At 44.2% G+C, this 18,951-nt stretch overlaps 23 non-coding genes across 23 annotated transcripts; all 23 read left to right on the top strand.

Moving 5' to 3' along the window:
- The first annotated feature begins 501 nt into the window (after positions 1-501).
- TRNAS-UGA (transfer RNA serine (anticodon UGA)) lies at positions 502-583 on the top strand. Its single transcript has one exon. It is a non-coding gene; the product is annotated as a tRNA-Ser (tRNA).
- A 540-nt stretch (positions 584-1,123) lies between these two features.
- TRNAS-UGA (transfer RNA serine (anticodon UGA)) lies at positions 1,124-1,205 on the top strand. Its single transcript has one exon. It is a non-coding gene; the product is annotated as a tRNA-Ser (tRNA).
- A 493-nt stretch (positions 1,206-1,698) lies between these two features.
- Positions 1,699-1,780, top strand: TRNAS-CGA (transfer RNA serine (anticodon CGA)). The gene has a single exon. It is a non-coding gene; the product is annotated as a tRNA-Ser (tRNA).
- Positions 1,781-2,321: 541 nt separating this feature from the next.
- TRNAS-UGA (transfer RNA serine (anticodon UGA)) lies at positions 2,322-2,403 on the top strand. Its single transcript has one exon. It is a non-coding gene; the product is annotated as a tRNA-Ser (tRNA).
- A 540-nt stretch (positions 2,404-2,943) lies between these two features.
- On the top strand, positions 2,944-3,025 carry TRNAS-UGA (transfer RNA serine (anticodon UGA)). Its single transcript has one exon. It is a non-coding gene; the product is annotated as a tRNA-Ser (tRNA).
- Positions 3,026-4,194: 1,169 nt separating this feature from the next.
- On the top strand, positions 4,195-4,276 carry TRNAS-UGA (transfer RNA serine (anticodon UGA)). Its single transcript has one exon. It is a non-coding gene; the product is annotated as a tRNA-Ser (tRNA).
- Positions 4,277-4,817: 541 nt separating this feature from the next.
- Positions 4,818-4,899, top strand: TRNAS-UGA (transfer RNA serine (anticodon UGA)). The gene has a single exon. It is a non-coding gene; the product is annotated as a tRNA-Ser (tRNA).
- A 542-nt stretch (positions 4,900-5,441) lies between these two features.
- TRNAS-UGA (transfer RNA serine (anticodon UGA)) lies at positions 5,442-5,523 on the top strand. Its single transcript has one exon. It is a non-coding gene; the product is annotated as a tRNA-Ser (tRNA).
- A 543-nt stretch (positions 5,524-6,066) lies between these two features.
- On the top strand, positions 6,067-6,148 carry TRNAS-CGA (transfer RNA serine (anticodon CGA)). The gene has a single exon. It is a non-coding gene; the product is annotated as a tRNA-Ser (tRNA).
- Positions 6,149-6,690: 542 nt separating this feature from the next.
- TRNAS-CGA (transfer RNA serine (anticodon CGA)) lies at positions 6,691-6,772 on the top strand. Its single transcript has one exon. It is a non-coding gene; the product is annotated as a tRNA-Ser (tRNA).
- A 542-nt stretch (positions 6,773-7,314) lies between these two features.
- Positions 7,315-7,396, top strand: TRNAS-UGA (transfer RNA serine (anticodon UGA)). The gene has a single exon. It is a non-coding gene; the product is annotated as a tRNA-Ser (tRNA).
- Positions 7,397-8,555: 1,159 nt separating this feature from the next.
- Positions 8,556-8,637, top strand: TRNAS-CGA (transfer RNA serine (anticodon CGA)). The gene has a single exon. It is a non-coding gene; the product is annotated as a tRNA-Ser (tRNA).
- A 542-nt stretch (positions 8,638-9,179) lies between these two features.
- Positions 9,180-9,261, top strand: TRNAS-CGA (transfer RNA serine (anticodon CGA)). The gene has a single exon. It is a non-coding gene; the product is annotated as a tRNA-Ser (tRNA).
- Positions 9,262-9,804: 543 nt separating this feature from the next.
- TRNAS-UGA (transfer RNA serine (anticodon UGA)) lies at positions 9,805-9,886 on the top strand. The gene has a single exon. It is a non-coding gene; the product is annotated as a tRNA-Ser (tRNA).
- A 1,165-nt stretch (positions 9,887-11,051) lies between these two features.
- On the top strand, positions 11,052-11,133 carry TRNAS-CGA (transfer RNA serine (anticodon CGA)). The gene has a single exon. It is a non-coding gene; the product is annotated as a tRNA-Ser (tRNA).
- A 1,164-nt stretch (positions 11,134-12,297) lies between these two features.
- TRNAS-UGA (transfer RNA serine (anticodon UGA)) lies at positions 12,298-12,379 on the top strand. Its single transcript has one exon. It is a non-coding gene; the product is annotated as a tRNA-Ser (tRNA).
- Positions 12,380-14,168: 1,789 nt separating this feature from the next.
- TRNAS-CGA (transfer RNA serine (anticodon CGA)) lies at positions 14,169-14,250 on the top strand. Its single transcript has one exon. It is a non-coding gene; the product is annotated as a tRNA-Ser (tRNA).
- Positions 14,251-15,414: 1,164 nt separating this feature from the next.
- TRNAS-UGA (transfer RNA serine (anticodon UGA)) lies at positions 15,415-15,496 on the top strand. The gene has a single exon. It is a non-coding gene; the product is annotated as a tRNA-Ser (tRNA).
- Positions 15,497-16,040: 544 nt separating this feature from the next.
- TRNAS-CGA (transfer RNA serine (anticodon CGA)) lies at positions 16,041-16,122 on the top strand. Its single transcript has one exon. It is a non-coding gene; the product is annotated as a tRNA-Ser (tRNA).
- A 541-nt stretch (positions 16,123-16,663) lies between these two features.
- TRNAS-CGA (transfer RNA serine (anticodon CGA)) lies at positions 16,664-16,745 on the top strand. Its single transcript has one exon. It is a non-coding gene; the product is annotated as a tRNA-Ser (tRNA).
- Positions 16,746-17,285: 540 nt separating this feature from the next.
- On the top strand, positions 17,286-17,367 carry TRNAS-UGA (transfer RNA serine (anticodon UGA)). The gene has a single exon. It is a non-coding gene; the product is annotated as a tRNA-Ser (tRNA).
- A 544-nt stretch (positions 17,368-17,911) lies between these two features.
- Positions 17,912-17,993, top strand: TRNAS-CGA (transfer RNA serine (anticodon CGA)). Its single transcript has one exon. It is a non-coding gene; the product is annotated as a tRNA-Ser (tRNA).
- Positions 17,994-18,534: 541 nt separating this feature from the next.
- TRNAS-CGA (transfer RNA serine (anticodon CGA)) lies at positions 18,535-18,616 on the top strand. The gene has a single exon. It is a non-coding gene; the product is annotated as a tRNA-Ser (tRNA).
- Positions 18,617-18,951: the final 335 nt, after the last annotated feature.

An 18,951-nucleotide genomic window follows, 5' to 3' on the forward strand; every position in this document is an offset into this window, starting at 1 on the left:
ATGTTCACTTCTCGTTAGTCAATCCTCATCAAGTCACAGAGTTAAAGCGGCAAAAATTCTAACTAAATGTAAATATTAAGACAATTTCAACACTCAGGAAGTGTTTTAGAGAGCAGGTGGTTCGGAAGGGTTCCTGGTCTGGACCTGTCCTGCCTGAACTTGACGAGTCACAAAAAGAGTAATTTTTTCATGTAGCGTGTCTTGTTTAGGCTTTTGGACTCTTTCTGAGTACTCCGAAGGGCCCATTCCCAGCGCCGTGATATAGGGAAAAGAGGGTAGAAATGTGCAGTGATTGATTACCGCTCATCTGTGGGCTGTCACTCACTTTGAGTGATGCGTGTTGCTATTTTTATTAATTGTATCAAAGCATGCGAAATAAGTGAGGGCAACAGGGCACTGCTGGTACCTGCCCCGTCCTTCCGTTGCTTTATTTTTTAGGTCTCGGTCTGACTTGAGCAGCGCATGGCTCGTATACGACAACAGTGACATCATACTCGTGGAGCTGCGACGGCTGAGTGGTTAAGGCGTTGGACCTGAAATCCAATGGGGTTTCCCTGCGCAGGTTCCAATCCTGCTCACAGCATCGTGCGATTTTGCATGAACACCATTTAGTTTGTTAAGGAAATGTTCACTTCTCGTTAATCAATCCTCATCAAGTCACAGAGTTAAACAGCAAAAACTCAAACTGAATGTAAACATTAAGACAATTTCAACACTCAGGAAGTTTTTAGAGAGCAGGTGGTTCGGAAGGGTTCGTAGTCTGGTCCTGTCCTGCCGGATCTTGACGAGTCCCAAAAAGAGTAATTTTTTTATGTAGCGTGTCTTGTTTAGGCTTTTGGACTCTTTCTGAGTACTCTTAAGGGCCCATTCACAGCGCCGTAATATAGAGAAAAGAGGGTAGAAATGTTCAGTGATTGATTACCGCTCATCTGTGCCCTGTCACTCACTTTGAGTGATGCGTGTTGCTATTTTTATTAATTGCATCAAAGCATGCGAAATAAGTGAGGGAGACAGGGCACTGCTGGTACGTGCCCCGTTCTTCCGTAACTTTAATTTTTAGGTCTCGGCCTGACGTGAGCAGTGCAGGGCTCGTATACGACAACAGTGACATAATACTCATGCAGCTGCAATGGCCGAGTGGTTAAGGCGTTCTACTTGAAATCCAATGGGGTTTCCCCGCGTAGGTTCGAATCCTGCTTGCAGCGTCATGAGATTTTGCATGAATACCATTTGGTCTAGTTAAGTAAATGTTCACTTCTTGTTATGCAATCCTCATCAAGTCACAGAGTTAAACGGCAAAAACAAAAACTAGATGTAAATATTGAGACAATTTCCACACCCAGGAAGTGTTTTAGAGAGCAGGTGGCTCGGAAGGGTTCGTAGTCTGGTCCTGTCCTGCCTGATCTAGACGAGTCACGAAAAGAGTAATTTTTTTATGTAGAGTGTCTTGTTTAGGCTTTTGGACTCTTTCTGAGTGCACTTGAGGGCCCGGTCCCAGCGCCGGAATATAGGGAAAAGAGGGTATAAATGCGCAGTGTTGCTATTTTTATTAATTGTATGAAAGCAAGCGAAATAAGTGAGGGCAACAGAGCACTGCTTTTACCTGCCCCGTCCTTCCGTTACTTTATTTTTTAGGTCTCGGTCTGACGTGAGCAGCGCATGGCTCATATACGACAACAGTGACATCATCCTCATGGAACTGCGATGGCCGAGTGGTTAAGGCGTTGGACTCGATATCCAATGGGTCTTACCTGCGCAGGTTCGAATTCTGCTTGCAGCGACGTGTAATTTTGCATGAACACCATTTAGTTTGTTAAGGAAATGTTCACTTCTCGTTAGTCAATCCTCATCAAGTCACAGAGTTAAACAGCAAAAATTCTAACTAAATGTAAACATTAAGACAATTTCAACACTCAGGAAGTGTTTTAGAGAGCAGGTGGTTCGGAAGGGTTCCTGGTCTGGACCTGTCCTGCCTGATCTTGACGAGTCACAAAAAGAGTAATTTTTTCATGTAGCGTGTCTTGTTTAGGCTTTTGGACTCTTTCTGAGTACTCTGAAGGGCCCATTCCCAGCGCCGTAATATAGGGAAAAGAGGGTAGAAATGTGCAGTGATTGATTACCGCTCATCTGTGCCCTGTCACTCACTTTGAGTGATGCGTGTTGCTATTTTTATTAATTGTATCAAAGCATGCGAATTAAGTGAGGGCAACAGGGCACTGCTGGTACCTGCCCCGTCCTTCCGTTGCTTTATTTTTTAGGTCTCGGTCTGACTTGAGCAGCGCATGGCTCGTATACGACAACAGTGACATCATACTCGAGGAGCTGCGACGGCTGAGTGGTTAAGGCGTTGGACCTGAAATCCAATGGGGTTTCCCTGGGCAGGTTCCAATCCTGCTCGCAGCATCGTGCGATTTTGCATGAACACCATTTGGTTTGTTAAGGAAATGTTCCCTTCTCGTTAATCAATCCTCATCAAGTCACAGAGTTAAACAGCAAAAACTCAAACTGAATGTAAACATTAAGACAATTTCAACACTCAGGAAGTTTTTAGAGAGCAGGTGGTTCAGAAGGGTTCGTAGTCTGGACCTGTCCTGCCGGATCTTGACGAGTCCCAAAAAGAGTAATTTTTTTATGTAGCGTGTCTTGTTTAGGCCTTTGGACTCTTTCTGAGTACTCTTAAGGGCCCATTCACAGCGCCGTAATATAGAGAAAAGAGGGTAGAAATGTTCAGTGATTGATTGCCGCTCATCTGTGCCCTGTCACTCACTTTGAGTGATGCGTGTTGCTATTTTTATTAATTGCATCAAAGCATGCGAAATAAGTGAGGGAGACAGGGCACTGCTGGTACGTGCCCCGTTCTTCCGTAACTTTAATTTTTAGGTCTCGGCCTGACGTGAGCAGTGCAGGGCTCGTATACGACAACAGTGACATAATACTCATGCAGCTGCAATGGCCGAGTGGTTAAGGCGTTCTACTTGAAATCCAATGGGGTTTCCCCGCGTAGGTTCGAATCCTGCTTGCAGCGTCATGAGATTTTGCATGAATACCATTTGGTCTAGTTAAGTAAATGTTCACTTCTTGTTATGCAATCCTCATCAAGTCACAGAGTTAAACGGCAAAAACAAAAACTAGATGTAAATATTGAGACAATTTCCACACCCAGGAAGTGTTTTAGAGAGTAGGTGGCTCGGAAGGGTTCGTAGTCTGGTCCTGTCCTGCCTGACCTAGACGAGTCACGAAAAGAGTAATTTTTTTATGTAGCGTGTCTTGTTTAGGCTTTTGGACTATTTCTGAGTACACTTAAGGGCCCATTCCCCGCGCCGTAGTACAGGGAAAAGAGCCAGAAATGTGCAATGATTGATTACCGCTCATCTGTGCCCTTTCACTCACTTTGAGTGATGCGTGTTGCTATTTTTATTAATTGTATGAAAGCGTGCGAAATAAGTGAGGGAGACAGGGCACTGCTGGTACATGCCCCGTCCTTCCGTTACTTTAAGTTTTTAGGTCTCGGCCTGACGTGAGCAGCGCATGGCTCGTATACGACAACAGTGACATCATATACATGCAGCTGCGATGGCAGAGTGGGTAAGGTGTTGGACTTGAAATCTAATGGGGTTTCCTAGCTTAGGTTCGAAACTTGCTTGCAGCGTCATGAGATTTTGCATGAACACCATTTGGTTTAGTTAAGTAAATGTTCACTTCTCGTTATGCAATCCTCATCAAGTCACAGAGTTAAACGGCAACAACTCAAACTAGATGTAAACATTGAGACAATTTCTACCCCCAGGAAGTGTTTTAGAGAGCAGGTGGCTCGGAAGGGTTCGTAGTCCGGACCTGTCCTGCCTGATCTAGACAAGTCACAAAAAGATTTTTTGTTTTTTTATGAAGCGTGTCTTGGTTAGGCTTTTGGACTCTTTCTGATTACACTTAAGGGCCCGTTGCCACCGCCGTAATATAGGGAAAAGAGGGTAGAAATGCGCAGTGATTGATTACTGCTCATCTGTGCCCTGTCACTCACTTTGAGTGATACGTGTTGCTATTTTTATTAATTGTATGAAAGCATGTGAAATAAGTGAGGGCAACAGGGCACTGATGGTTCCTGCCCCGTCCTTATGTTACTTTATTTTTTAGGTCTCAGCCTGACGTGAGCAGCGCATGGCTCATATACGACAACAGTGACATCATACTCATGGAGCTGCGACGGCCGAGTGGTTAAGGCGTTAGACCTGAAATCCAATGGGGTTTCCCTGAGCAGGTTCGAATCCTGCTTGCAGCATTGTGCGATTTTGCATAAACACCATTTGGTTTGTTAAGGAAATGTTCACTTCTCGTTACACAATCCTCATCGAGTCACAGAGTTAAACAGCAAAAACTCAAACTAAATGTAAACATTAAGACAATTTCAACACTCAGGAAGTTTTTAGAGAGCAGGTGGTTCGGAAGGGTTCGTAGTCTGGACCTGTCCTGCCTGATCATGACAAGTCCCATAAAGAGTAATTTTTTTATGTAGCGTGTCTTGTTTAGGCTTTTGGACTCTTTCTGAGTACTCTTAAGGGCCCATTCACAGCGCCGTAATATAGGGAAAAGAGGGTAGAAATGTGCAGTGATTGATTACCGCTCATCTGTGCCCTGTCACTCACTTTGAGTGATGCGTGTTGCTATTTTTATTAATTGTATCAAAGCATGCGAAATAAGTGAGGGAGACAAGGCACTGCTGCTATGTGCCCCGTATTTCCGTAACTTTAAATTTTTAGGTCTCGGCCTGACGTGAGCAGTGCATGGCTTGTATACGACAACAGTGACATCATACCCATGCAGCTGCAATGGCCGAGTGGTTAAGGTGATGAACTTGAAATCCAATGGGGTTTCCCCGCGTAGGTTCGAATCCTGCTTGCAGCGTCATGAGATTTTGCATGAATAACATTTGGTTTAGTTAAGTAAATGTTCACTTCTTGTTATGCAATCCTCATCAAGTCACAGAGTTAAACGGCGAAAACAAAAACTAGATGTAAACATTGAGACAATTTCCACACCCAGGAAGTGTTTTAGAGAGCAGGTCGCTCGGAAGGGTTCGTAGTCTGGACCTGTCCTGCCTGATCTAGACGAGTCACGAAAAGAGTCATTTTTTTATGTAGCGTGTATTGTTTAGGCTTTTGGACTCTTTCTGAGTACACTTAAGGGCCCATTCCCAGCACCGTAATATAGGGAAAAGAGGGCAGAAATGTGCAGTGATTGATTACCGCTAATCTGTGCCCTTTCACTCACTTTGAGTGATGCGTGTTGCTATTTTTATTAATTGTATGAAAGCATGCGAAATAAGTGAGGGAGACAGGGCACTGCTGGTACATGCCCCGTCCTTCTGTTACTTTAATTTTTAGGTCTCGGCCTGACGTGAGCTGCGCATGGCTCGTATACGACAACAGTGACCTCATACACATGCAGCTGCGATGGCCGAGTGGGCAAGGTGTTGTACTTGAAATCCAATGGGGTTTCACTGCGTAGGTTCGAATCCTGCTTGCAGCGTCATGAGGTTTTGCATGAACACCATTTGGTTTATTTAAGTAAATGTTCACTTCTCGTTATGCAGTCCTCTTCAAGTCACAGAGTTAAACGGCAAAAACTCAAACTAGATGTAAACATCGAGACAATTTGTACACCCAGGAAGTGTTTTACAGAGCAGGTGGCTCGGAAGGGTTCGTAGTCTGGACCTGTCCTGCCTGATCTAGACAAGTCACGAAAAGAGTAATTTTTTTTTATGAAGCGTGTCTTGGTTAGGCTTTTGGACTCTTTCTAAGTACACTTAAGGGCCCGTTGCCACCACCGTAATATAGGGAAAAGAGGGTAGAAATGCGCAGTGATTGATTACTGCTCATCTGTGCCCTGTCACTCACTTTGAGTGATACGTGTTGCTATTTTTATTAATTGTATGAAAGCATGTGAAATAAGTGAGGGCAACAGGGCACTGCTGGTTCCTGCCCCGTCCTTATGTTACTTTATTTCTAGGTCTCGGCCTGACGTGAGCTGCGAATAGCTCATATACGACAACAGTGACATCATACCCGTGGAGCTGCGATGGCCGAGTGGTTAAGGCGTTGGATTCGAAATTCAATGGGGTTTCCCTGCGCAGGTTCGAATCCTGCTTGCAGCGTCGTCTGATTTTGCATGAACACCATTTGGTTTGTTAAGGAAATGTTCACTTCTCGTTACGCAATCCTCATCAAGTCATAGAGTTAAACAGCAAAAACTCAAACTAAATGTAAACATTAAGACAATTTCAACACTCAGGAAGTGTTTTAGAGAGCAGGTGGTTCGGAAGGGTTCGTAGTCTGGACCTGCCCTGCCTGATCTTGACGAGTCACAAAAAGAGTAATTTTTTTTATGTAGCGTGTCTTGTTTAGGCTTTTGGATTCTTTCTGAGTACTCTTAAGGGCCCATTCCCAGCGCCGTAATATAGGGAAAATAGGATAGAAATGTGCAGTGATTGATTACTGCTCATCTGTGCCCTGTCACTCACTTTGAGTGATACGTGTTGCTATTTTTATTAATTGTATGAAAGCAAGCAAAATAAGTGAGGGCAACAGAGCACTGCTTTTACCTGCCCCGTCCTTCCGTTACTTTATTTTTTAGGTCTCGGTCTGACGTGAGCAGCGCATGGCTCATATACGACAACAGTGACATCACCCTCATGGAACTGCGATGGCCGAGTGGTTCAGGCGTTGGACTCGAAATTCAATGGGGTTTCCCTGCGCAGGTTCGAATCCTGCTTGCAGCGTCGTCCAATTTTGCATGAACACCATTTGGTTTGTTAAGGAAATGTTCACTTCTCGTTACGCAATCCTCATCAAGTCACAGAGTTAAACAGCGAAAACTCAAACTAAATGTAAACATTAAGACAATTTCAACACTCAGGAAGTGTATTAGAGAGCAGTTGGTTCGGAAGGGTTCGTAGTCTGGACCTGTCCTGCCTGATCTTGACGAGTCACGAAAAGAGTAATTTTTTTTATGTAGAGTGTCTTGTTTAGGCTTTTGGACTCTTTCTGAGTACTCTGAAGGGCCCATTCCCAGCGCCGTAATATAGGGAAAAGAGGGTAGAAATGTGCAGTGATTGATTACCGCTCATCTGTGCCCTGTCACTCACTTTGAGTGATGCGTGTTGCTATTTTTATTAATTGTATCAAAGCATGCGAAATAAGTGAGGGCAACAGGGCACTGCTGGTACCTGCCCCGTCCTTCCGTTGCTTTATTTTTTAGGTCTCGGTCTGACTTGAGCAGCGCATGGCTCGTATACGACAACAGTGACATCATACTCGTGGAGCTGCGACGGCTGAGTGGTTAAGGCATTGGACCTGAAATCCAATGGGGTTTCCCTGCGCAGGTTCCAATCCTGCTCGCAGCATCATGCGATTTTGCATGAACACCATTTGGTTTGTTAAGGAAATATTCACTTCTCGTTAGTCAATCCTCATCAAGTCACGGAGTTAAACAGCAAAAATTCAAACTAAATGTAAACATTAAGACAGTTTCAACACTCAGAAAGTGTTTTAGAGAGCAGGTTGTTCGGAAGGGTTCGTAGTCTGGACCTGTCCTGCCTGATCTTGACAAGTCACAAAAAGAGTAAGTTTTTTCATGTAGCGTGTCTTGTTTAGGCTTTTGGACTCTTTCTGAGTACTCTTAAGGGCCCATTCACAGCGCCGTAATATAGAGAAAAGAGGGTAGAAATGTGCAGTGATTGATTACCGCTCATCTGTGCCCTGTCACTCACTTTGAGTGATGCGTGTTGCTATTTTTATTAATTGCATCAAAGCATGCGAAATAAGTTTGGGCAACAGGGCACTGCTGGTACCTGCCCCGTCCTTCCGTTGCTTTATTTTTTAGGTCTCGGTCTGACTTGAGCAGTGCATGGCTCGTATACGACAACAGTGACATCATAGTATCATACTCATAGAGCTGCGACGGCCGAGTGGTTAAGGCGTTGGACCTGAAATCCAATGGGGTTTCCCTGCGCAGGTTCGAATCGTGCGATTTTGCATAAACACCATTTGGTTTGTTAAGGAAATGTTCACTTCTCGTTACGCAATCCTCATCGAGTCACAGAGTTAAACAGCAAAAACTCAAACTAAATGTAAACATTAAGACAATTTCAACACTCAGGAAGTTTTTAGAGAGCAGGTGGTTCGGAAGGGTTCGTAGTCTGGACCTGTCCTGCCTGATCTAGACAAGTCAGGAAAAGAGTCATTTTTTTTATGAAGCATGTCTTGTTTAGGCTTTTGGACTCTTTCTGAGTACACTGAAGGGCCCGTTGCCACCGCCGTAATATAGGGAAAAGAGGGTAGAAATGCACAGTGATTGATTACCGCTCATCTGTGCCTTGTCACTCACTTTGAGTGATACTTGTTGCTATTTTTATTAATTGTATGAAAGCATGTGAAATAAGTGAGGGCAACAGGGCACTGCTGGTTCCTGCCCCGTCCTTATGTTACTTTATTTTTTAGGTCCCGGCCTGACGTGAGCAGCGCTTGGCTCATATTCGACAACTGTGACACCATACTCATGGAGCTGCGATGGCTGAGTGGTTAAGGCGTTGGACTCGAAATCCAATGGGGTTACCCTGCGCAGGTTCGAATCCGGCTTGCAGCGTCGTGCAATTTTGCATGAACACCATTTCGTTTGTTAAGGAAATGTTCACTTCTCGTTAGTCAATCCTCATCAAGTCACAGAGTTAAACAGCAAAACTTCAAACTGAATGTAAACATTAAGACAATTTCAACACTCAGGAAGTGTTTTAGAGAGCAGGTGGTTCGTATGGGTTCGTAGTCTGGACCTGTCCTGCCTGATCTTGACGAGTAACGAAAAGAGTATTATTTTTTATGTAGCGTGTCTTGTTTAGGCTTTTGGACTCTTTCTGAGTACACTTAAGGGCCCGGTCCCAGCGCCGTAATATAGGGAAAAGATGGTAGAAATGCGCAGTGATTGATTACTGCTCATCTGTGCCCTGTCACTCACTTTGAGTGATACGTGTTGCTATTTTTATTAATTGTATGAAAGCAAGCAAAATAAGTGAGGGCAACAGAGCACTGCTGGTACCTGCCCCGTCCTTCCGTTACTTTATTTTTTAGGTCTCGGTCTGACGTGAGCAGCGCTTGGCTCATATTCGACAACTGTGACACCATACTCATGGAGCTGCGATGGCCGAGTGGTTAAGGCGTTGGACTCGAAATCCAATGGGGTTACCCTGCGCAGGTTCGAATCCTGCTTGCAGCGTTGTGCGATTTTGCATGAACACCATTTGGTTTATTTAAGTAAATGTTCACTTCTTGTTATGCAATCCCCATCAAGTCACAGAGTTAAACGGCAAAAACAAAAACTAGATGTAAACATTGAGGCAATTTCCACACCCAGGAAGTGTTTTAGAGAGCAGGTGGCTCGGAAGGGTTTGTAGTCTGGACCTGTCCTGCCTGATCTAGACGAGTCACGAAAAGAGTAATTTTTTTATGTAGCGTGTCTTGTTTAGGCTTTTGGACTCTTTCTGAGTACACTTAAGGGCCCGGTCCCAGCGCCGTAATATAGGGAAAAGATGGTAGAAATGCGCAGTGATTGATTACTGCTCATCTGTGCCCTGTCACTCACTTTGAGTGATACGTGTTGCTATTTTTATTAATTGTATGAAAGCAAGCGAAATAAGTGAGGGCAACAGAGCACTGCTGGTACCTGCCCCGTCCTTCAGTTACTTTAATTTTTTAGGTCTCGGTCTGAGGTGAGCAGCGCATGGCTCATATATGACAACAGTGACATCATACTCATGGAGCTGCGATGGCCGAGTGGTTAAGGCGTTGGGCTTGAAATCCAATAGGGTTTCCCCGTGCAGGTTCGAATCCTGCTTGCAGCGTCGTGCAATTTTGCATGAACACCATTTGGTTTGTTAAGGAAATGTTCACTTCTCGTTAGTCAATCCTCATCAAGTCACAGAGTTAAACAGCAAAACCTCAAACTGAATGTAAACATTAAGACAATTTCAACACTCAGGAAGTGTTTTAGAGAGCAGGTGGTTCGTAAGGGTTCGTAGTCTGGACCTGTCCTGCCTGATCTTGACGAGTAACGAAAAGAGTATTATTTTTTATGTAGCGTGTCTTGTTTAGGCTTTTGGACTCTTTCTGAGTACACTTAAGGGCCCGGTCCCAGCGCCGTAATATAGGGAAAAGAGGGTAGAAATGCGCAGTGATTGATTACTGCTCATCTGTGCCCTGTCACTCACTTTGAGTGATACGTGTTGCTATTTTTATTAATTGTATGAAAGCATGTGAAATAAGTGAGGGCAACAGGGCACTGCTGGTTCCTACCCCGTCCTTATGTTACTTTATTTCTAGGTCTCGGCCTGACGTGAGCAGCGAATAGCTCATATACGACAACAGTGACATCATACCTGTGGAGCTGCGATGGCCGAGTGGTTAATGCGTTTGACTCGAAATTCAGTGGGGTTTCCCTGCACAGGTTCGAATCCTGCTTTCAGCGTCGTCTGATTTTGCATGAACACCATTTGGTTTGTTAAGGAAATGTTCACTTCTTGTTACGCAATCCTCATCAAGTCACAGAGTTAAACAGCAAAAACTGAAACTAAATGTAAACATTAAGACAATTTCAACACTCAGGAAGTGTTTTAGAGAGCAGGTGGTTCGGAATGGTTCGTAGTCTGGACCTGTCCTGCCTGATCTTGACCAGTCACGAAAAGAGTAATTTTTTTTATGTAGAGTGTCTTGTTTAGGCTTTTGGACTCTTTCTGAGTACACTTGAGGGCCCGGTCCCAGCGCCGTAATATAGGGAAAAGAGGGTAGAAATGCGCAGTAATTGATTACTGCTCATCTGTGCCCTGTCACTCACTTTGAGTGATACGTGTTGCTATTTTTATTAATTGTATGAAAGCAAGCGAAATAAGTGAGGGCAACAGAGCACTGCTTTTACCTGCCCCGTCCTTCCGTTACTTTATTTTTTAGGTCTCGGTCTGACGTGAGCAGCGCATGGCTCATATACGACAACAGTGACATCATCCGCATGGAGCTGCGATGGCCGAGTGGTTAAGGCGTTGGACTCGATATCCAATGGGTTTTACCTGCGCAGGTTCGAATCCTGCTCGCAGCATCGTGCGATTTTGCATGAACACCTTTTGGTTTGTTAAGGAAATGTACACTTCTCGTTAATCAATCCTCATCAAGTCACAGAGTTAAACAGCAAAAACTCAAACTAAATGTAAACATTAAGACAATTTCAAAACTCAGGAAGTTTTTAGGGGGCAGGTGGTTCGGAAGGGTTTGTAGTCTGGACCTGTCCTGCCGGATCTTGACAAGTCCCAAAAATAGTAATTTTTTTATGTAGCGTGTCTTGTTTAGGCTTTAGGACTCTTTCTGAGTACTCTTAAGGGCCCATTCACAGCGCCGTAATATATGGAAAAGAGGGTAGAAATGTGCAGTGATTAATTACTGCTCATCTGTGCCATGTCACTCACTTTGAGTGATGCGTGTTGCTATTTTTATTAATTGTATCAAAGCATGCGAAATAAGTGAGGGAGACAAGGCACTTCTGGTACGTGCCCCGTACTTCCGTAACTTTAATGTTTAGCTCTCGGCCTGACGTGAGCAGTGCATGGCTCGTATACGACAACAGTGACATCATACCGATGCAGCTGCAATGGCCTAGTGGTTGAGGTGATGAAATTGAAATTCAATGGTGTTTCCCCGTGTAGGTTCGAATCCTGCTTGCAGCGTCATGAGATTTTGCATGAATACCATTTGGTTTAGTTAAGTAAATGTTCACTTCTTGTTATGCAATGCTCATCAAGTCACAGAGTTAAACGGCGAAAACAAAAACTAGATGTAAACATTGAGACAATTTCCACACCCAGGAAGTGTTTTAGAGAGCAGGTGGCTCGGAAGGGTTCGTAGTCTGGACCTGTCCTGCCTGATCTAGACAAGTCAGGAAAAGAGTCATTTTTTTTTATGAAGCATGTCTTGTTTAGGCTTTTGGACTCTTTCTGAGTACACTGAAGGGTCCGTTGCCACCGCCGTAATATAGGGAAGAGGGTAGGAATGCGCAGTGATTGATTACCGCTCATCTGTGCCTTGTCACTCACTTTGAGTGATACTTGTTGCTATTTTTATTAATTGTATGAAAGCATGTGAAATAAGTGAGGACGACAGGGCACTGCTGGTTCCTGCCCCGTCCTTATGTTACTTTATTTTTTAGGTCCCGGCCTAACGTGAGCAGCGCTTGGCTCATATTCAACAACTGTGACACCATACTCATGGAGCTGCGATGGCCGAGTGGTTAAGGCGTTGGACTTGAAATCCAATGGGGTTACCCTGCGCAGATTCGAATCCTGCTTGCAGCGTTGTGCGATTTTGCATGAACACCATTTGGTTTGTTAAGGAAATGTTCACTTCTCGTTACGCAATCCTCATCAAGTCACAGAGTTAAACAGCAAAAACTCAAACTAAATGTAAACATTAAGACAATTTCAACACTCAGGAAGTGTTTTAGAGAGCAGGTGGTTCGGAAGGGGTCGTAGTCTGGACCTGTCCTGCTTGATCTTGAGGAGTAACAAAAAGAGTAATTTTTTCATGTAACGTGTCTTGTTTAGGCATTTGGACTCTTTCTGAGTACTCTTAAGGGCCCATTCCCAGCACCGTAATATAGGGAAAAGAGGGTAGGAATATGCAGTGATTGATTACCGCTCATCTGTGCCCTGTCACTCACTTTGAGTGATGCGTGTTGCTGTTTTTATTAATTGTATGAAAGCATGCGAAATAAGTGAGGGAGACAGGGCACTGCTGGTACGTGCCCCGTCCTTCCGTTACTTTAATTTTTAGGTGGCGGCCTGATGTGAGCAGCGCATGGCTCATATACGACAACGGTGACATCATACTCACGCAGCTGCGAATGCCGAGTGGTTAAGGCGTGGACTTGAAATCCAATGGGGTTTCCTAGCTTAGGTTCGAATCCTGCTTGCAGCGTCATGAGATTTTGCATGAACACCATTTGGTTTAGTTAAGTAAATGTTCACTTCTCGTTATGCAATCCTAATCAAGTCACAGAGTTAAACGGCAACAACTCAAACTAGATGTAAACATTGAGACGATTTCTACAACCAGGAAGTGTTTTAGAGAGCAGGTGGCTCGGAAGGGTTCGTAGTCTGGACCTGTCCTGCCTGATCTAGACAAGTCACGAAAAGATTAAATTTTTTTTATGAAGCGTATCTTGGTTAGGCTTTTGGACTCTTTCTGAGTACACTTAAGGGCCCGTTGCCACCGCTGTAATATAGGGAAAAGAGGGTAGAAATGCACAGTGAATGATTACCGCTCATCTGTGCCCTGTCACTCACTTTGAGTGATACTTGTTGCTATTTTTATTAATTGTATGAAAGCATGTGAAATAAGTGAGGGCAACAGGGCACTGCTGGTTCCTGCCCCGTCCTTATGTTACTTTATTTTTTAGGTCTCAGCCTGACGTGAGCAGCGCATGGCTCATATACGACAACAGTGACATCATACTAATGGAGCTGCGATGGCCGAGTGGTTAAGGCGCTGGACTCGATATCGAATGGGGTTTCTCTGCACAGGTTCGAATCCTGCTTGCATTGACGTGTGATTTTGCATGAACACCATTTGGTTTGTTAAGGAAATGTTCACTTCTCGTTAGTTAATCCTCATCAAGTCACAGAGTTAAACAGCAAAAATTCAAACTAAATGTAAAGATTAAGACAGTTTCAACACTCAGAAAGTGTTTTAGAGAGCAGGTGGTTCGGAAGGGTTCGTAGTCTGGACCTGTCCTGCCTGATCTTGACAAGTCACAAAAAGAGTAATTTTTTCATGTAGCGTGTCTTGTTTAGGCTTTTGGACTCTTTATGAGTACTCTTAAGGGCCCATTCCCAGCGCCGTAATATAGGGAAAAGAGGGTAGAAATGTGCAGTGATTGATTACCGCTCATCTGTGCCCTGTCACTCATTTTGAGTGAAGCGTGTTGCTATTTTTATTAATTGTATCAAAGCATGTGAAATAAGTGAGTGCAACAGGGCACTGCTGGTACCTGCCCCGTCCTTCCGTCGCTTTATTTTTTAGGTCTCGGTCTGACTCCAGCAGCGCATGGCTCGTATACGACAACACTGACTTCATCCTCATGGAGCTGCGATGGCCGAGTGGTTAAGGCGTTGGACTCGATATCCAATGGGTTTTACCTGCGCAGGTTTGAATCCTGCTTGCAGCGACGTGTAATTTTGCATGAACACCATTTAGTTTGTTAAGGAAATGTTCACTTCTCGTTAGTCAATCCTCATCAAGTCACAGAGTTAAACAGCAAAAATTCAAACTAAATGTAAACATTAAGACAATTTCAACACTCAGGAAGTGTTTTTGAGAGCAGGTGGTTTGGAAGGGTTCGTAGTCTGGACCTGTCCAGCCTGATCTTGACGAGTCACAAAAAGAGTAATTTTTTCATGTAGCGTGTCTTGTTTAGGCTTTTGGACTCTTTCTGAGTACTCTTAAGGGCCCATTCCCAGCGCCGTAATATAGGGAAAAGAGGGTAGAAATGTGCAGTGATTGATTACCGCTAATCTGTGCCCTGTCACTCACTTTGAGTGATGTGTGTTGCTATTTTTATTAATTGTATCAAAGCATGCGAAATAAGTGAGGGCAACAGGGCACTGCTGGTACCTGCCCCGTCCTTCCGTTGCTTTATTTTTTAGGTCTCGGTCTGACTTGAGCAGCGCATGGCTCGTATACAACAACAGTGACATCATACTTGTGGAGCTGCGACGGCTGAGTGGTTTAGGCGTTGGACCTGAAGTCCAATGGGGTTTCCCTGCACAGGTTCCAATCCTGCTCGCAGCATCGTGCGATTTTGCATGAACACCATTTGGTTTGTTAAGGAAATGTTCACTTCTCGTTAATCAATCCTCATCAAGTCACAGAGTTAAACAGCAAAAACTCAAACTAAATGTAAACATTAAGACAATTTCAACACTCAGGAAGTTTTTAGAGAGCAGGTGGTTCGGAAGGGTTCGTAGTCTGGACCTGTCCTGCCTGATCTTGACGAGTCCCAAAAAGAGTAATTTTTTTATGTAGCGTGTCTTGTTTAGGCTTTTGGACTCTTTCTGAGTACTCTTAAGGGCCCATTCACAGCGCCGTAATATAGGGAAAAGAGGGTGGAAATGTGCAGTGATTGATTACCGCTCATCTGTGCCCTTTCACACACTTTGAGTGATGCGTGTTGCTATTTTTATTAATTGTATGAAAGCATGCGAAATAAGTGAGGGAGACAGGGCACTGCTGGTACATGCCCCGTCCTTCCGTTACTTTAAGTTTTTAGGTCTCGGCCTGACGTGAGCAGCGCATGGCTCGTATACGACAATAGTGACATCATACACATGCAGCTGCGATGGCCGAGTGGGTAAGGTGTTGGACTTGAAATTCAATGGGGTTTCACCGCGTAGGTTTGAATCCTGCTTGCAGCGTCATGAGATTTTGCATTAACACCATTTGGTTTAGTTAAGTAAATGTTCACTACTCGTTATGCAGTCCTCTTCAAGTCACAGAGTTAAACGGCAAAAACTCAAACTAGATGTAAACATTGAGACAATTTCTACACCCAGGAAGTGTTTTACAGAGCAGGTGGTTCGGAAGGGTTCGTAGTCTGGACCTGTCCTGCCTGATCTAGACAAGTCACGAAAAGATTTTTTTTTTTTTATGAAGCGTGTCTTGGTTAGGCTTTTGGACTCTTTCTGAGTACACTTAAGGGCCCGGTCCCAGTGCCGTAATATAGGGAAAAGAGGGTAGAAATGCGCAGTGATTGATTACTGCTCATCTGTGCCCTGTCACTCACTATGAGTGATACGTGTTGCTATTTTTATTAATTGTATGAAAGCAAGCGAAATAAGTGAGGGCAACAGAGCACTGCTGGTACCTGCCCCGTCCTTCCGTTGCTTTATTTTTTAGGTCTCGGTCTGACGTGAGCAGCGCATGGCTCATATACGACAACAGTGACATTATACTCATGGAGTTGCGATGGCCGAGTGGTTAAGGCGTTGGACTCGATATCCACTGGGGTTTCCCTGCGCAGGTTCGAATCCTGCTTGCAGTGACGTGTGATTCTGCATGAACACCATTTGGTTTGGTAAGGAAATGTTCACTTCTCGTTAGTCAATCCTCATCAAGTCACAGAGTTAAACAGCAAAAATTCAAACTAAATGTAAAGATTAAGACAGTTTCAACACTCAGAAAGTATTTCAGAGAGCAGGTGGTTCGGAAGGGTTCGTAGTCTGGACCTGTCCTGCCTGATCTTGACAAGTCACAAAAAGAGTAATTCTTTCATGTAGCGTGTCTTGTTTAGGCTTTTGGACTCTTTCTGAGTACTCTTAAGGGCCCATTCCCAGCGCCGTAATATAGGGAAAAGAGGGTAGAAATGTGCAGTGATTGATTACCGCTCATCTGTGCCCTGTCACTCATTTTGAGTAAAGCGTGTTGCTATTTTTATTAATTGTATCAAAGCATGTGAAATAAGTGAGGGCAACAGGGCACTGCTGGTACCTGCCCCGTCCTTCCGTCGCTTTATTTTTTAGGTCTCGGTCTGACTCGAGCAGCGCATGGCTCGTATACGACAACACTGACATCATCCTCATGGAGCTGCAATGGCCGAGTGGTTAAGGCGTTGGACTCGATATCCAATGGCTTTCACCTGCGCAGGTTCGAATCCTGCTTGCAGCGCCTTGTAATTTTGCATGAACACCATTTAGTTTGTTAAGGAAATGTTCACTTCTCGTTAGTCAATCCTCATCAAGTCACAGAGTTAAACAGCAAAAATTCAAACTAAATGTAAACATTAAGACAATTTCAACACTCAGGAAGTGTTTTAGAGAGCAGGTGGTTCGGAAGGGTTCGTAGTCTGGACCTGTCCTGCCTGATCTTCACGAGTCACAAAAAGAGTAATTTTTCATGTACCGTGTCTTGTTTAGGCTTTTGGACTCTTTCTGAGTACTCTTAAGGGCCCATTCCCAGCGCCGTAATATAGGGAAAAGAGGGTAGAAATGTGCAGTGATTGATTACCGCTCATCTGTGCCCTGTCACTCACTTTGAGTGATGTGTGTTGCTATTTTTATTAATTGTATCAAATCATGCGAAATAAGTGAGGGCAACAGGGCACTGCTGGTACCTGCCCCGTCCTTCCGTAACTTTAATTTTTAGGTCTCGGCTTGACGTGAGCAGTGCATGGCTCGTATACCACAACAGTGACATCATTCTCATGCAGCTGCAATGGCCGAGTGGTTAAGGTGATGAACTTGAAATCCAATGGGGTTTCCCCGCGTAGCTTCGAATCCTGCTTGCAGCGTCATGAGATTTTGCATGAATACCATTTGGTTTAGTTAAGTAAATGTTCACTTCTTGTTATGCAATCCTCATCAATTCACAGAGTTAAACGGTGAAAACAAAAACTAGATGTAAACATTGAGACAATTTCCACACCCAGGAAGTGTTTTAGAGAGCAGGTGGCTCGGAAGGGTTCGTAGTCTGGACCCGTCCTGCCTGATCTAGACAAGTCAGGGAAAGAGTAAATTTTTTTTATGAACCATGTCTTGTTTAGGCTTTTGGACTCTTTCTGAGTCCACTGAAGGGCCTGTTGCCACCGCTGTACTATAGGGAAAAGAGGGTAGAAATGCGCAGTGATTGATTACTGCTCATCTGTGCCCTGTCACTCACTTTGAGTGATACGTGTTGCTATTTTTATTAATTGTATGAAAGCAAGCGAAATAAGTGAGGGCAACAAAGCACTGCTGGTACCTGCCCCGTCCTTCAGTTACTTTATTTTATAGGTCTTGGTCTGAGGTGAGCAGCGCATGGCTCATATACGACAACAGTGACATCATACTCATGGAGCTGCGATGGCCGAGTGGTTAAGGCTTTGGACTCGATATCCAATGGGTTTCACCTGCGCAGGTTCAAATCTTGCTTGCAGCGCCTTGTAATTTTGCATGAGCACCATTTGGTTTGTTAAGGAAATGTTCACTACTCGTTAGTCAATCCTCATCAAGTCACAGAGTTAAACAGCAAAAATTCAAACTAAATGTAAACAGCAAGACAATTTCAACACTCAGGAGGTGTTTTAGATAGCAGGTGGTTCGGAAGGATTCGTAGTCTGGACCTGTCCTGCCTGATCTTGACGAGTCACAAAAAGAGTAATTTTTTCATGTAGCGTGTCTTGATTAGGCTTTTGGACTCTTTCTGAGTACACTTGAGGGCCCGGTCCCAGCGCCGTAATATAGGGAAAAGAGGATAGAAATGCGCAGTGATTGATTACTGCTCATCTGTGCCCTGTCACTCACTTTTAGTGATACGTTTTGCTATTTTTATTAATTGTATGAAAGCAAGCGAAATAAGTGAGGGCAACAGAGCACTGCTGGTACCTGCCCCGTCATTCCGTTGCTTTATTTTTTAGGTCTCGGTCTGACGTGAGCAGCGCATGGCTCATATACGACAACAGTGACATCATTCTCATGGAGCTGCGATGGTCGAGTGGTTAAGGCGTTGGACTCGATATCCAATGGGGTTTCCCTGCGCAGGTTCGAATCCTGCTTGCAGTGACTTGTGATTTTGCATGAACACCATTTGGTTTGTTAAGGAAATGTTCACTTCTCGTTAGTCAATCCTCATCAAGTCACAGAGTTAAACAGCAAAAATTCAAACTAAATGTAAAGATTAAGACAATTTCCACACCCAGGAAGTGTTTTAGAGAGCAGGTGGCTTGGAAGGGTTCGTAGTCTGGACCTGTCCTGCCTGATCTTGACGAGTCACAAAAAGAGTAATTTTTTTATGTAGCGTGTCTTGTTTAGGCTTTTGGACTCTTTCTGAGTACTCTTAAAGGCCCATTCCCAGCGCCGTAATATAGGGAAAAGAGGGTAGAAATGTGCAGTGATTG

Source organism: Lissotriton helveticus, chromosome 11 (genome assembly GCF_964261635.1).
Source record: "Lissotriton helveticus chromosome 11, aLisHel1.1, whole genome shotgun sequence".
Lineage (NCBI taxonomy): Eukaryota > Metazoa > Chordata > Amphibia > Caudata > Salamandridae > Lissotriton > Lissotriton helveticus.